Raw genomic sequence first — 16,749 nt, 5'->3', positions numbered from 1 at the left:
TTGGTGAAGTTTTGAATGGAGATCGACTAGTTGCTGCTCCGTATAAAATCAACTTCTTAATTGATAGAGAACCCGAGATTATCTGCTCAAAAAGGCTCACAAGAGAAGAGGTTACCAAATTCAGAACTGCTGTTTTGAGGAATTATTTTTTCAAATGTACTTGGATGACTTGCCCATTTGGAGTTCCATTGGAAGATTTGAAAGCGAAGCTGAAGATGATCGAACTGGGCCTACAGTTCTCCTTTTAGGCATATCAAGTTTGAGATCCTATACAATGAGGATCGCGTCATTGATATTGTCGTTCAAAATGATCCAACTGTACTTGCGGACTTGCCAGAGGATAAGGCAGTAGACATAGACTTCTCATATTCCGTCGTATGGACTGAAACTGACACTCCATTTGAGAAGCGGTTGGAGAAATACTCACGAACATCCTTGCTGCAACATCACTTGGAAATCCATTGGTTTACGATTATTCATTCATGTTTTACTTGTGGACTTCTTGCTACAATTCTTAGGCGTAAACTTAAGAATGATTTTGTTAAGTAAGAATCATTTCCACTGACTAATCTCTTTTCAAGCCTTAAAACTTTCTGTTCTTATTATACCCACAATTTCAAACATGATAGATTTACTGATAATGAGGAGGCCGATGATGAACAAGAAAAGAGTGGTTGGAAATACATTCGGAGTGATGTGTTCAGGTACCCAAGATACAAGTCCTTGTTTGCAGCAGTGCTTGGAACTGGCACACAGCTATTTACTCTGTAAGTATCCCTTTGAAGCAGCTTCTCTTTAAAGGAGTTTATTGTTCTTGTGTAGTGTTGTTCATCTCTCTTCATAACTAGCAATCTTTGCTACTGATTTCAGTGCAATCTTCGCCCTTGTACTTGCACTAGTCGGCATGTTCTATCCATACAACAGGGGCGCTCTGTTTACTGCACTTATTACAATATACGCGCTAACGTCTGCGGTTGCAGGCTACTCGGCAGTCTCCTTCTATTGTATGATTGAAGGGAAGAACTGGGTACATTTCTGTTCCTAAGACAACATGTTATTGGTGCTCCAACCTAAAATGTTTCGTATACCACTAACCTTCATTCGATTCTCATTCATGTAACTTACGTAAGAATCACGCTGCTTACTGACTCAATTTCTCTCGATTTGAGATTGCATGCTGAAATCGCCTTCTAGTGGTATAATTTTGCGATCTGTTGGCCCCTTCCTCTCCGTGCCAAACCAGAAACTAAATGTTGACTCCGAATTCTTTCAAAAGCAGACAGGCTTGGTTGTTTGCGAAGTTTAAGACATATGTACATTATTCTCCGCGTGAATCAAATAGCTTAGATTTCATGGATAATAAAAATTAGTTTCTCATTCTAGCAGTTAGTTTCTTTACGGTAGAAACTCTAACCATACAATATTTGGCTGTTGTTTCAGTTTCTTCCCTCATCTGTCCCATTCTTTCAAAGAAATGAAACTATAACATAAAGTAAGAACTTTAACGAAGTATGCTAACTGATGATATGGTTTGCCAGGTGAAGACTTTGATATTGACTGGAAGCCTATTATCTGGACCTTTGTTTTTGACGTTCTGCTTCCTGAACACTGTTGCTCTTGCCTATAACTCTACTGCAGCACTACCATTTGGAACTATTGTTGTTATTTTCCTCATATGGACTCTTGTGACCACACCTTTGCTAGTATTGGGTGGGATTGCTGGCAAGAATAGCAGATCAGAATTTCAAGCTCCTTGTCGCACCTCTAAGTATCCGAGGGAGATCCCCCGGCTACCTTGGTACCGTAGAGCCCTTGCTCAAATGGCTTTAGCTGGTTGTGTGTCTTTCAGTGCTACTTTCATTGAACTCTACGACATATTCGCTGGCTTATGGGGTCACCAGATTTACACCATATACAGCATTTTGATTATTGTGCTCATTCTCTTGATTGTTACCGCTTTCAGCACCGTCGCATTGACATACTTGCAGCTTGCAGTCGAGGACCATGAATGGTGGTGGAGGTACGCGTCCTGCCACACTGAATAATCTCGCTCTTTCTTCATTCATTGAATATATGCTACAAACTGAGGTTAACTATATCTTTAGAAGTTAAAACTGTACCATTCCTACTTCCAGTATAACTTGAACGTTGAACTTCTAAATTGAAGTGCTCATTGACACTCCAAGTTCCATGGAGTGCTAGCTGAAACTTTGCTGAGATGGAATAATCATAATGAAATGAAAATAAATCTCTTGACGCCTCTTTGATAGGTGAGATAAAAGTTTGATAAACGAGAGTAGTGTTTTGAACTAATGTAAAGAACGATTTGTTGATGTATAATTTGCATGCAAGATAATATCTCTTACTATGTCTTTATGAAAAAAGCAGATGGTTGTCCAAATTTAAAATTTAAAATTGATATGTATATCTGTCACATATTACCATTATAAGCATAATATCACTTATATCTTAAGATGACCCATGCCAAAGTATCATTTTCTTTAGAAATAAAGGAAAATACAAATAATTTAAGATGATGGTAATGATGATGTAGCACTAAAATTAGGATTACCCATTTTATATCCTCAAAATAAAATGCTATATTGCTTCAGTATAACTTTTCTATTTGGGCAGTAGTAAAAAATTCTACTTGAACCTTTTCTTTTCCTGCTCTTATTTCTTCAATTTTGAGGGAGACTAACTACTGTGTATTTGACATGAACCTTAGGTCTTTCCTTTATGGTGGATCAATCGGCTTCTTCATATATGGTTACTGCTTTTATTTCTATCATTCAAGATCAGATATGTCAGGCTTTATGCAAACGTCTTTCTTCTTTGGCTACATGGCTTGCATTTGCTATGGTTTCTTCCCTCATGCTTGGAGCTATTGGTTTCCGAGCTTCTTTAATCCTTGTCCGTCACATATATCGATCCATCAAGTGTGAATAATCGAAGGCTAATTGGAACCATCAGATCAGCACCAGGCAAGAATGAATTCTTGTATATTGTTTTTGGGAGGCCAGCACAGTGTATCGCTGTTTTCTTGTAATTCAATAGGTCCATGATCTTGGAGTGAGGTACATAGAGCGTAAAACCCAAGTTCATCGAAGTAGCACTTCAGAATAAGAAAGTCCAATAGTAATGTACAAAAAAAAGAAGAAGAAGAAGAAGAAAGAAAGCCAGTCTAACGGTGGGACCAGATTGAATAGTTCAATAGAATTTTGACGATATGAAGGAAAAAATCTGGCAATACTCCGTTCGTCCACAGGTGAAAAGCCCACTTTTCCATCCATAGTTTAGCTTTCGATTGGAAACCCACACACATTGCATAAAACTGGCTCGACCCAAGAACAGTCGACAAGTCAAGTTACCGACAGCAACATTAATCCTTCAATAGCCGTCGGAGAAATCATATAAAGTACAAGTCGTATCATTTATAAAAAAAAAAAAAAGTGTTCAATTCGGAGGCAACATGACCAGGTAGCTAAACTTGACCAGGCGATAAATGAAAGCATGTTAGTCTCAGACTCCAAAGAAAGCTTTCCGCCAGCAAAGCATAAAAGTGTTATGTATCAGAAAATTCATAAATAAAATTCTAGTATACATTATCTCACTGTAATAATGTAGATATAGATAGATTAGATTGCATTTCTGAATATATAATTTTCGTCGAGGCAGGAACCGAAAGAGAGATTCAGTCCGTCCAGTTCAGAGAAGCCAGGTCATCCAACATTCAACAATGAAATCATTCAATTCAATACTTCCAAGTAGAACCACCAAGTCTAATAACCTCTTCGTCATCATTAACCCTCCTACGAACTCTTTCCATGTTGGCATCTGCTTTACCATTGTTCATATCACCATAGATATCCTTAAGCTTAGCCAGATTGGCTGATGTAGATGGCTTCTCCTTACTCCCAGATTCAAACTGAGGAGCACCATTTTGCAAGCTTTGACTTCTGCTTCTACTTGGACTCCTGCTCCTACTACGATAGTGCCTCCTATCATTGTGTCCTCTCTCTGTATACCTGGATCTCTTATCATGATCATAATTATGCTCTCGATCTCTTTCCCTATCTCTTCTATCTCTTTCCGAATCCCTGTCCCTGTCCCTGTATGTTTCACGATCTCTCTCGAAGTCTTTGTCTCTGCCCTTCTCTGATTTACGGTCCCTGTCCCTGCCCCTGTAATGATTTCGATCCCTGTCCCTGGCTCGGGACTGATCTCCAGACGTTTCCCTTTCTCGGTCCCAATCCTTGTCAGAATATTCACGGCTCTGGATGTGACTGCTTCTTCTTGGAGATCTCCGTGGATCATCACTGCCATTTCTTTCATGGTGAGATACAGTGCGGCGAATTGGTGATGAGTCCCTAGTTGAGGCACGATGTGGAGCACGCTGACCAAATGAGACCGAAAGGGATGCTTTCACAGAAGGTGGCCGGCGGGCAGTATCATCAGAACCACGACGGGTGGATTCCCCTGTTGAACCAGAATGTGTGGTGGGAAGCTTCAGCTTCTCAAGATTAGCCACAACTTGCCTCAGTACAGGAACGGGGATACGTGGAAACAGGGGTCGAAGTAATACTGCACCACAAAAGCAGAATTTCCTCAAGAGTGGAAATGATGTGGTATTGAAGCGTGGTCCCAAAAATTAGGTTAAGCCAGTCAATAAGGATAAATTGGAGCACATTAAGTGACAAGCAACAGCAAAAATGCCACACCTGAAACATATAAGTGAAGCAAACAATAAAACTAAAAGGAGATAGTAAGCAGTTTAAAAACATTTGTTTTTTTTTCATGAAAAGTAAGCGGTTAACGTTTTAACACATAAGAATGTTAACCGTGCAAGAAGTCTAAACTTAGGAAGCATGGACTCAAAGGCAAAACACCACCACAAAATTTTAGTCGTTCATACATAACTTAGGTCGCTGTATTAATATCATATTGTGTTTAGTACAGGTGTATGAGCTGTGCCAGACACAATATGCCCCTTTTTTGAAGTTCTGCGCTTCCACAAGAACTCGTGAAATGGAAAGACTGTAGCTAGACAGATGGGACAAAAACATTGTTGTTAGCATCATAATTACACATGATGATCAATAACAAGCACTGGATACAGAAATTCCCTTTAAAAATCGCATTTATGGCAGTAATCAGAGACTGCAACATACTAGAAGCATTTGAACTCCTTAGAATTCATCATTGCATAAAAAGCAAGCTTTATGATATTAGTGAACAACCAGGCTCTCGTACATGTTCTTTCTTAAGACAACTCTAGAGGAGTAGATCAGTAGATATCAGCTGTCAATGAATTATATTCCCATTTGTAAGCATCGAAGATACTGAAAGCACCTCACAGAATTGTAACCCCAAATATCTGATGATAAGACATGAATCTCCATTTGTAATGTTGTGATGCATCTGGTAACGGGAAGGAGAGTTCTGAAGACAGAAATCTCAGTTTAACTAGTTAATAGTTGAGTCACATGAAATTTTACCTTGCTACTGTGTGACACTACATTGACCAATATCATTACGTATTCAGGGTAAGCGTTGCATATGCCATTTGATGGTTTAATTCTACAAGCACGAAGAAAGCATGTGCTAGAAACAGAGAAACTAAGAAGCATACCCAGGTAAAAGAGTGTGATAGATTTAGTTGTAACTGACCTGTCCAAGAAGTAAATCACGGATATATACACCCATTGTGGTCATTCGTCCATTAGATCCTGGAGAAAATTCCTGAAATATAGAATCAAACTTGATATGAAGAACGATATGCATATGACATACAGAAGCAATTTTACCATTTATTCTCCAAAATGAGATAACAATAGAAACCCAAAATGCATTATTTAATTTGAATCAAAGCAGTTAAGTACGAACAGAAAAGTATGACAAGTGGAAACAATGGAATCACCACAACATAGCCATAACATCATATTTTATGTAAAACTTTAACTTCCCATAAAGAACTGCATATTGTACACTTAGACGCAAAGATCTATTAATGCAATTTTATGATCAGAGGCCACATCTAATGGGCAGCACACATGGAGAGAACAGTCATTACCATCTAAGTGCCACATCATTTACAATGAATTGTATTATCTGTTTGGGGAGTAGAATCACATTAATAAGCAGCACCAAATTGGAAGAACATTCCACCAAGATGCCGCATCATTTGCAATGAATTAAGTGGTCTTTTTTCCCCTTTTTTTGGGGTAAATGGATTGAGTAGTTCTTGTGCTAAATATATCGCTCAAAAAGAAGAATACTGAATGAAGAACTATAAGGTAAAGTACTACACTCAAGATTCCACATAATGCTGCTTTACCTGACAATTCATATCAAAACAACCTTCTACCAAACTGAACTGTAGGGCCACAAACCCCAGCAAAAGCACAAGACAGAACTCTTCCAACCCTGCTGGACAATCAAGAAATGGAAAATTATTGATTAATGGAAGCCTTTATTGCAAACTAGGCATCCATCCTTCTATTCTATTGACTACCTGGAAATCAGCCCAAGGCACAAGCTAGCACCAGAATTAAGATTCTGCTTGGTGATGTCAGTTATTTGAATATCCTGTTATCATAATATATCTGATCTCCATTCTCTTTATTTTTTTTCGTATTGTCAGCTTTTGTTCTACATGTTTTTATTTATAACCACTTGGGTGACATGCTTAGACAATATTTTATCTGTGTACAAGATTAATGCACGTTTTGCACTCTCTCCCATGAGAAATCAAGCATAAAGGTATTCATATTATCCGATTACTTCTTTAGGGCCTACTACTTACTATGATATCAACTCTTACTACCTACTCCTTACATGCTTGATAGATCTTATATTTTGAAGAAAAACAGAGATTGCCAGTTTGGTCTTCCCTCCTCAATGCCTGGCTGTCTTCCAACAATTAGTTAAAAAAGAGAAATCCCTTATTAATACAACCATGTGACTCTTTTATCATAGGTCCACACTCCATCATGTCCCTCCCAGATACTTTTCTTCGTGTAGCATCAATAAAAAATAGCAGACTCAGTAAATTTAATGTAATTCTAAGCCTCAACAACCACCAACCATCAAAGAGTGATGAGTAACTATTATAAGCCCATTCTTTGTGGAATTCAGGACAACAAAAAACTCAATCCCAGACAAGTGTCACACCTCCAGATTTATGAACAAAAGCAGTAACTTTTACATGAGAATCAAAGGGCACACTGACTAACACTGCTTATTTCAAACAAAGAAAGGGAGAGATCCCTAAGTCACCACCCAACTCCACCATCCGCTTATTCCTTCAAAACATCATACCCTTCAATTTCAAGATCAATGCCTTTTAATAAAAAACCTGAAATCCACAATGATCCTCTTCAAAACTCTTACATATTCAACAAAAAATGGTTCTGAGATCCCAACATATTTAGTTACTCATTACAGACATTTGAAGCCATATTGCACCTTTACTGCACGAAACTGTCCTAAAACACTAGCTATTCATACATGTAATGTGCTATTAAAATTAGTTGTTTTGAGGCATACACAAACACCATCTCTATAACCTCTGGTACCCCACTCTCCTAGGTGACAAAAAAACCATAAATTAAAAGGCCTACCCACAGAAATTCAGGAAATCAGACAAAATTACATCCTCTGCTCCTATCACCGTTGCTATAGGTTGAGCATCAACATATAATAAGAGAGAGGAGTCAACAAAATACATAATTAAAAAAAAAAAATACCTATAGAAGGAGCAAATATGAACACCAAGTATACAAGAAAAACTAAAGTCAAAGTAGACTCATTCCACAAAACAATCACACAAAACCTCAATTAATATCACAGAAATAGAGATTTCCAGAGCTACAAGAAACCAAAGATCACAAGTGAGTACTCTCATACCTCTTCATCTTTGACATATGGCTCAAACCAGTTCCACAATGTCTTAGGATCAGCAAAATATCTTAAGTAGAGAAATCCAACCTGCAAATATATCCAGAGAATTACACAGCATACACACTCCAATTCAGGATGAAACATTGTATACACCATGACCATGAATATCACACATACGGATTATAGAACACCAAAAGAAAAAAAGAAAAAAAAAAAGCCAATTATATATATGCATTACAGAAAACAGCTTCATCATTTTGAACTTTAGATGCCAAGAGAAATTGAGATCCAGAGAAAGGGCATATAAGATGAATATTAATGCAGTTCAACTTCAACAGTCCGGCCACAATGACAATATCAAGTAAAGAGGCAGTGGCCAAATTTCATTAAACACGGTAAAAAGAGTACACCAAAATCTGAGAAGAATAGCCAAGCTATCCACTCAGGCCCATAAGATGAAAAACAACACAAAAGGCCAAAAGCTGACCAAACAAAAATTGGCCCAAACTCATGACAAAATTTAACTATAAGAAAGAATTACCTTAAGGCATAACAAAATCACAACCTTCAACCTTTTTGTTTCAAAAATTGCACATACTCCTGTCTACTAATAGAAAGATTGACAGCATCAATTCCACACTTGAATTTACTTTTTCAGCAAAGTATGCATAAATATCCATATTTTCCAGTTATTCAAGAAATCACTTCAAGATGGATGCATACCCTCCCTTGTCTTCCCACTGTCCTAATATTTATATATTCCAATTGCTCACTCATAAGGGGAATCTTTGGATTCAAAACTATGAAACAGATAATGTCAGCATCCTATCTTGCTTTTGATAGAAACTTAAAACAGAGGGGAGGTGACTGTTTTCTAGCAGCAATTACCAAACGTAAGGATTTTGTGTCAGGTATTTTTATGTAAATATAATATGTACTCTTAAAATGATTTAGTCCCAGAATGTTTTTCACCACAACCATGGACAGTGATAGAAAGAGAAACTGAGGTGAGAAAATGATCCTAATAAGACCCGAACCAATATCTCCACAGAAACAACAATAAAGACACTGATAACAATAAATGAGGGGAAAATGCTGAGGTTTTGATATTAATAAATTGAGAGAAACCGAATCAGAGTTACAAGTCTGCCTCTGATTCTGGCCAAAACCCTATCTCCCCTGAATGATCACAAAAAGTAACAACATTACAAGCTCAAACCTCACAAGAGGGTTCACTCCTTCTGGCATTCGAGAGGCCAGTCTCTCCTCTCCCTTCTCTTCCTCTCCCTTTTTGGATATCCCCACAATACAAGCAAAAAGATAAAATATACCCACAGCATGGACAGCATGGCTTCCCCCCTAGCCCATACCTCCCAAAAGATCTTAGTTATGGTCAAAGATCCACGCTACTGTTCCTTACGGCTAGAGACCGAAGGATAAACCTCTGGACCAGTTACCATTATTCTACTAGAGTCATTCTTCCCTTTGACTTCCTTTGATAAGTCTTAGTAAAATAATGAGGGGCTCTATCAGATCCTTAAATGTTAAAAAGTATAAATCTCTATCACATTCACCATGAAAATGGGGACGCATCAAGCCAGGAATTGCGTGTATTTTCCAACTATTGCAAACAAAATCAACATACAGTCTAAAGTTATAAAATAAAGAGGAAAAATGCACCCAATCTTTAGTTATGCGAAGCATATGAATGAATTGCAATGCACCCGTTCTATACAGAGAACAAACAATAGTAACAACATAAATCTTCTTTGTTTTGTTCCTTCAAATATATAATCATAAATCCCCTTTTCTGCAACACCAAACATACATTACAAGGAAAGAAATTAACTTTATAATTTGTGTTCATTTATCGGGATACATGAAGAAATATAAGCTGCAACCACAGAAACAGATAAATCACACGCATGCACCTCAAATATGACAAGACAAAGTTTCAGTATGTTAATAAAATACACCAGAAAAGCCCAATATAAATTTCCAAGGACCTCCACATACCGCTCTTATGTAAGGAGAATCGGGGTTTTCAACAGCCCATGCATTTGCTTGACAGTGAGCTTCATGGTAAAAAATTTGTAAAGAAGACAGAAGGAAGTAGAAGGACCACGACAATTCCCTGTCATCCATGGCTCCACATGATCAACTTGATTGTAAATCTCGTCAATGACTTCATGGTATGTTTTTAATCGGTAGAGCTCCTTGAAGTAATCAGAGGACAGAATATTCATACAAAGAACTTTCTCTAACAAAGAATCAATTGGCCTGCCACAATTCTGAATCTCCATGATGAATTATGAAAGGTAATGTGCCCTACAATTAAATTAAATAATATCAACTTACAGCAATGATATGGAGTGTCAGAGTCCCATTGCTACAGCAAAATGACAAATAAACTGAAATTTTGAACAAGAATGACAGCTGAGGAAAGACTATAATGTTGACCAAAACGCAAGAGTAACCAAATGAAGCATGGAGGAAAGTATAAAAAGTCATTTACGGAGCAAGGATACCAACAAGGAGGGTGGCACAAACCTTAAGTCCTTGCCCAAAGGTCATCACTTTTTAGCGACAATCTATGGATGAATCATAAATAAGTATATACGTTAAATTGGACGACGAATTATTCAGGGGAGGGAAATAAATAAATTATAATGAATCAGAGACTAAATGGAAGGTAGGAAGTCAGAGATTTTTGAAGAACCCTAGAATTAACAGAATAATTTAAATTTAAAATTGCAAGAATAATAATTCAATGAAAACTCGCAATTGGATGAAAAATTGAGCTTAGGGTTTTCAAAATCCAGAAAGGGAATGTGTAAATTAGCGTAGAAAGCACATAAAAACGCGTCAATAAAGTTGCAAGAAATCTATAAGGATCAGAGTACCCACCAAGAGGGACTAGCAAGTAGCAATTAATTCAAAACGGATAGGTGAGAGCTGAAGCTAAACCCTGACCTTGGGGTCTCTAAAAGCCCGAAAACAGCAACTTGACGCTGATGAAGCTTAGCTGAGGGAGAGAGGAGATCAGGACGACGGGCAATTGGGGCCAGGCAGTAAACTAGACGTAAAAAGCTAACCCGGTCATTCAGGTCCAAGCTCCAAATCCGACAGGTCAGATATATTTGACTGAATTTATCATTATCTCGATTATTATAATATAATCTAGAACTCTTTCTTCTAAAAAAATATAAAAATATTTTTAATTAAATTTTATCCTACAATAAATTAATTATAAATTATTTATTTTTAAATTAATTTTATTTTTTATATTTATTATTATTTAATAAAGTATTTTATTTTAAAATAAATATAAAATAATTTATTCATTAAAAGCACTTTAAAAAAATAATGATTGCATATTAAAAGGTTAAAAACACTTTCTATTTTTTAATTTTAATATTCAACTTTTAAAAAATATTTATATTTTTTAATGGATGGAGTATTTTCTTAATTCTATTATTCTATTCAAACATGACATCTCTTTTAATAAAAATTTAAATTTGTCATGATGTGAGAATTAGTTTTTTTTTACTAAATTCAATCTCCTTAATTAATACTTGTTATCTCATTCTTCATGTTCATAGCTATATTAAAATCAATAATTCATGTCATGCTTGATAAATCAATCCAAATAAATTTGAAAAGTATTAGGTTTGGATTTGAAAGTATTAAAATTTCTTTTACTTCAAGCTTATTCAAACCTCTTAAACAAGTTAAAAGAAATTCGAGTTAAACCCAAACTTGAATGAACTTAACATAAATACTTAAATATTTTTATTAATCATGAAATAAAATTAACTTTCACTTCAATCTTCAATTAGCACTCATAAACCCTTCCCATTTTGCACTCCCAAGTGAAGTTTTAATATTCTAATAATTATTCGTTTTGAACTTTCTTTAAAAATATTAAGGAACAATAAACATGAGAGGTTATTTCTTATATTTTCATTTTTTTAGAGAGAATTACATTGTGTTGTCAATCTTTTAAGTTTAGTTGTTACTACACCTTGCAGTAATTAATATTTATGTGTGAAACTTGGATGTAATGATCTCTTTTTTTTATTTTTCTTCTCGCAATGCTAATATTCTAACCAGCCTAAAAGTGCATCATAATATTCCATTGCTTGAAAAAATTTTAATTTTTTAAGACAAAAATTAAAATTGACTCAAAAATAAAAAAAAATGACAATAAAATCCCTCTAAAATATTTAAATAATAATTTGGTCTCTTAAAATATCATAATTCTCCTGAAGTCTCTAGAAACTTTTTTATCATTAATGAATTTATAGTTAATGAGTGAATAGAACCTTGAACTCTTGCTCGAAAATCACATTGAACTCTAAACTCTTAAAATAAATAAAATAAACCCTAAACTTTTAAATTCATAATAAAATAAACCCTAACCACTAACTTTTTTAACACCGTTACTATCCACGTGGATACTGTAACAGTCAGGGTTAAATTCGTAAAAAAATAAATCTTAAATAGTACTTATGTGAATAGTAACGGTGTTAAAAAGTTAGCGATCAATGTTTATTTTGTTATGAATTTAAAAGTTTAGGATTTATTTTATATATTTTAAGAGTTTAAGATTTAGAGCAATTTTCAAGCAATAATTCAGAGTCTTATTTATTCATTAATCTATGAATTTATATAAATTAACAAATTATCTTTTTTAAAAATAAATGATTCACAACTTTTCTTTTTATATTCATAACTTTCATTCTTATATTCGTAATAATTCAATAGTAAATAAGAAATCTAACATAAAAAATTGTGATTTGTTGTTGTATCGTTGTGAATTTAAAAAGCAAAATTATGAATATAAAAAAATTGTGAATTATTTAATTTCAACAAGGATAATTTAATAATTTATATAAATTTATTAATGATGAAAAAGTCTCTAAAAACTTCAAAAAAAAATTATAATTTTTTGAGAAATCAAATTATTATTTTTATATTTTAAAAAAATTTTATTATATTTTTCATAAAAAAATTAAATAAAATAATATTTAGCAATTCTAATATTATAGTCAATATATCTCCTAATACTCCTCTAACCAAGCCATAAACCGTGCCAGCCCTAGACTCAAAAACCTGCAGCAATGAATAGTTTTAGCTTATCCTTGCGTATGGCTTTGAACCGACTAATGAGGTACATGGTCATCTCTTTTTTTTTTTTTTTCAAATCTGTACGTTTTCTTCCTCTCCCTTTTGTTGTCCAATGTCCATTGCTTTGTGCGCCCATCCTTTTTCTACCTCTTTCTATTGTCGACAGGACTGCTCCGACTTCTCCCCACCACCACCTACCATCGGTTGCTGATTTATCGCTCCGACTTTTCACTCCTTGCAAGAGACTCCATCTTTTATCACTCCCTCTGATTTTTTTCCTCACCAGCAAACCCTTGCTCTTCGTGTGACTTTCAATAGAGTATCAGGGACAAACACACAATCTCCTAATTTACGATGCACTGCTGTAAGTTTAACGTTGGTCTTCTTCATTGTGGTGATCATGGATAAAGAATATTTTTATAATACTATTTGACACTCACTATTTTATGATACTGCAGTTGGAGGCTTGCATTCATCCCTTCTTTGATGAACGTCTTCCTAATGGCCGCCCACTTCCTTCTTTGTTGAATTTTAAATCCCAGGGTGAGTTCCAGGATTGCTACCAAGTAGATAGACTTGAGTAATTATTTGGAAAATGCTTTATCTGTAGCAATATACCACTTACTGAGTTTGCTCGTGATACCGTCATGTTTACTACACATACATAAATGAAGATAAACTGCATACTTTTGGTTTTGATTTATTTATCATGTATTCTTTTTCTGGGTCAGTTAAATCTAAAAAGTAGAGATGTTAAGGAACATGGATAATTGTATTGTAATTTCCAACACGTCCCTCTTCAAACCAAAATCCTCTGGACATGGAGTGAGGAGAAAGCATGAATCTATCCTGCCTTATGCTTGTGTTTGTGCTGAAATTTAAGTAATTGAGGGACGTATTGATTCTTTCATATATTTTCATGTTATATTTTAGTTTTTAACTTACAGTTTTGTCTTAGTTGGTTCTCTACTAAATATCAAAAACAGAGCCACTCAAATATAGTATTTTTTGTTTCAAATGTTATGTAAAGCCCCACATAATGTCCTTTTTGGTATTAATTTTGATGAGGTTGTTGAGTTTGGTTTTCTTTAATTGTATATTTACTTATTTTGATGAATAAGTTGACTAAGAAGAAATGGTGCACATAAACATCATGAAGTATGACTCCAAAGTACAGGCCGGACAAACAAGAAGTAAAGATATTGGTATATAAGAATAATTGAAGTTAGCATTTTATTTTACCACAACTAATGAAAAAAGAGAGAGAACATTGTAGCAACTTGTGTAGCTCCAAAATCACTTGATTTGATGTTGAAAAATGAACAACTTTCTCTTAAAGGCTTATTACTTTTTGGTTTTTCTTTTTCAGTCTTCTATTAGTGAGTGTTAACTTTCCTCCCTAAATATCAATAAAATGACTTTTTTTTTTTGGCTAAAAAAAAGCAAACAAAAGACATAACACATTCTGTCCATGCAATTTAAATTTTTTAAGAGGATTTCTTTGAAATCTTTCATAACAATTTTTTATTAACTAATTACTCAATTTGCTTAATATTTTCACATAATATTTGAATAAGTACAGTTTTAGGTGCTTTGTCCTCTTTTCAAATGTTTCCAAACACTATTCCTATGACATGTTAGTTATTTATTTGTGTGGTATTGATTTTTATTATGAATAATTATTGAAGTTTAGCTTTAAATGATTTTTAATAGGATGTTCAACAAATCAATATATTTAAAATTTTTACATATGAAACAATTTTTTAAAAATGACTTAATTACATGTAACAATCTAAAAAATTATTCAAGTGCCACATTTTATGGAGAACTCATTATACATTTGTTTGATAAGAACAAAGGAAAGTGATTCTTTTTGTTTTAATAGTAGTTATTATTTTTAAAGTATATGCAATTTTTTTAAATTTCAAAATAAACTTCTTATTTTACATTATATTATGTGTACCTAACATGTTCTGAAATTAATTTAGCCCATGTTTATGTTACTTGAGTATAATTGTTTTTATTCAATGTATTTTAAATTTTAAAATAATTGGTATGGCATTAAAACCATGTAGACATTGTTTCCTATTATTATGTGTGTAGGACTAATTATTTTAAATGTTATAGTTTTATTATTATTGATATTCTAATTATAATGTAATTTTGAAAAAATTTATACTTTCCCATGCGACAGTTAAAATCTAGTTAGCCTAAAAGCTCAAAGTGTTAGGAGGAGACTTGATTATATAATCTTTTGTATGTAATTATGTAGTTTTAAGTTCATTCAAATTGAGCTCAACTCGAATAAATATGGTTCACTTAAACTATCGACTCAACTCTTATTACAGACAATTATATTTGAAATATAACCAGTATTAAATGTGAACACTTTTCCTAATAAAAATTTAAACATTAATTTGTCATATTATAAGAAACTAGTCCCTCCCAATAAATTAAAACTTGTTGGTATTATCTTATTCATTAGCATTGAACATGTATTATAAATTATTTTTTTTTCTTAACATTTAAATTAAGTTTTAGTAAGAATATAATTTCTTAAAATATAATAGTTGATTTTTTTATTATTTCATTTTAAAAATTTTAAAGATTATCCATACCTACTACAAGTCATTATTTGACATCATTTTTTTTTCAGTTGGAGTCTCACAAAATTTTCTAGATTTTATATTATAAAATAATTATTGATATAGTTGGAATCATGAATTGTTGGGGAAATTTAAAAAAAAAATTGCCAGCGTCATATGAACCCCAGGAAAGAAGATATATAAAATGAAAAAACTTATATTCACTGAAAATATTAAAGCGTTGAATATATGGCTTTTCCCCTTCTATTTCTTGATAGTCTTTTATATGGTTTAATATCTTACTAATCTCATTTCCTATTTCTTAATTTTATGTTTATTTTTATCTAGTTTATATCTTTCATCCAAAAAAAATTGCATTAATTTCTCACTATATCAATGGAACTAATTTTAATGCTCATCATATAAATGAGTACTAAAAGCTCATTATTTCTAGATCGTTTAAATTTAATTTGAATAGTTTAAATTTATAATTTTTACTTCAATTTTTTTTTAAATTATTTTAATGGACATAAAATCTAAAATAAAAACAATCTCTCAATTGTCAACTTTTCAAAAAAAAATTCTTTATTTAGAAATCACCAGTTGAAAAGTTATAAATTTGAATAATCCAAGTTATATCTAAACAGTTCAAGAAAGATGAGCTCTTAATGTCTATCTGTATAATGAGCATTGGAGCTAGTTTTCTATATTAACGTTGGAGATTAATCTGTGGCAAAAAGAAAAAACAAACAAACAAACAAACAAACAAACAAACAAACAAAGATAAGTCACCCTTTACCTTCACTAATTGTTACCTTTTGTTCCACTTATAATGGATCAAAGCGTTAATTAACACCACCTTTGCTAATCTTGTCATCAATCCAAGCTTGTTCTTTTTCTAGCTCTCTTTTCTTGATTGTTTTTTTTTTTTCCTGGGAAATGCATTATTATCAGCATCGAGAAATACTAGTAGAAATAATATCCAAAAAAGTTACCCCCAAGATTTTTCATTTGGTCTGTAAAAAATGAGGAATTGAAGATGCAGATATAACTTCCAGTCCAATGTACAGGATGGAAAGAAAAATTAATTTTAATACTATTTATAAAATATTTTATTATTTTTTATATTTAT

The 16,749-nt window shown here is 33.4% G+C and overlaps 2 pseudogenes; one reads left to right on the top strand and one right to left on the bottom strand.

Moving 5' to 3' along the window:
• Positions 1-3,369, top strand: part of LOC129302567 (transmembrane 9 superfamily member 2-like) — a 5,087-nt pseudogene extending 1,718 nt beyond the window's left edge.
• A 183-nt stretch (positions 3,370-3,552) lies between these two features.
• LOC129302983 (pre-mRNA splicing factor SR-like 1) lies at positions 3,553-10,967 on the bottom strand (annotated as a pseudogene).
• Positions 10,968-16,749: the final 5,782 nt, after the last annotated feature.

Source organism: Prosopis cineraria, unplaced genomic scaffold (assembly GCF_029017545.1).
Source record: "Prosopis cineraria cultivar Desert tree isolate PC_DT_omini unplaced genomic scaffold, ASM2901754v1 PC2, whole genome shotgun sequence".
Classification (NCBI taxonomy): domain Eukaryota; kingdom Viridiplantae; phylum Streptophyta; class Magnoliopsida; order Fabales; family Fabaceae; genus Prosopis; species Prosopis cineraria.
Note: the sequence above shows the minus strand (reverse complement) of the source record. Positions and strands in the feature narration are given on the sequence as shown.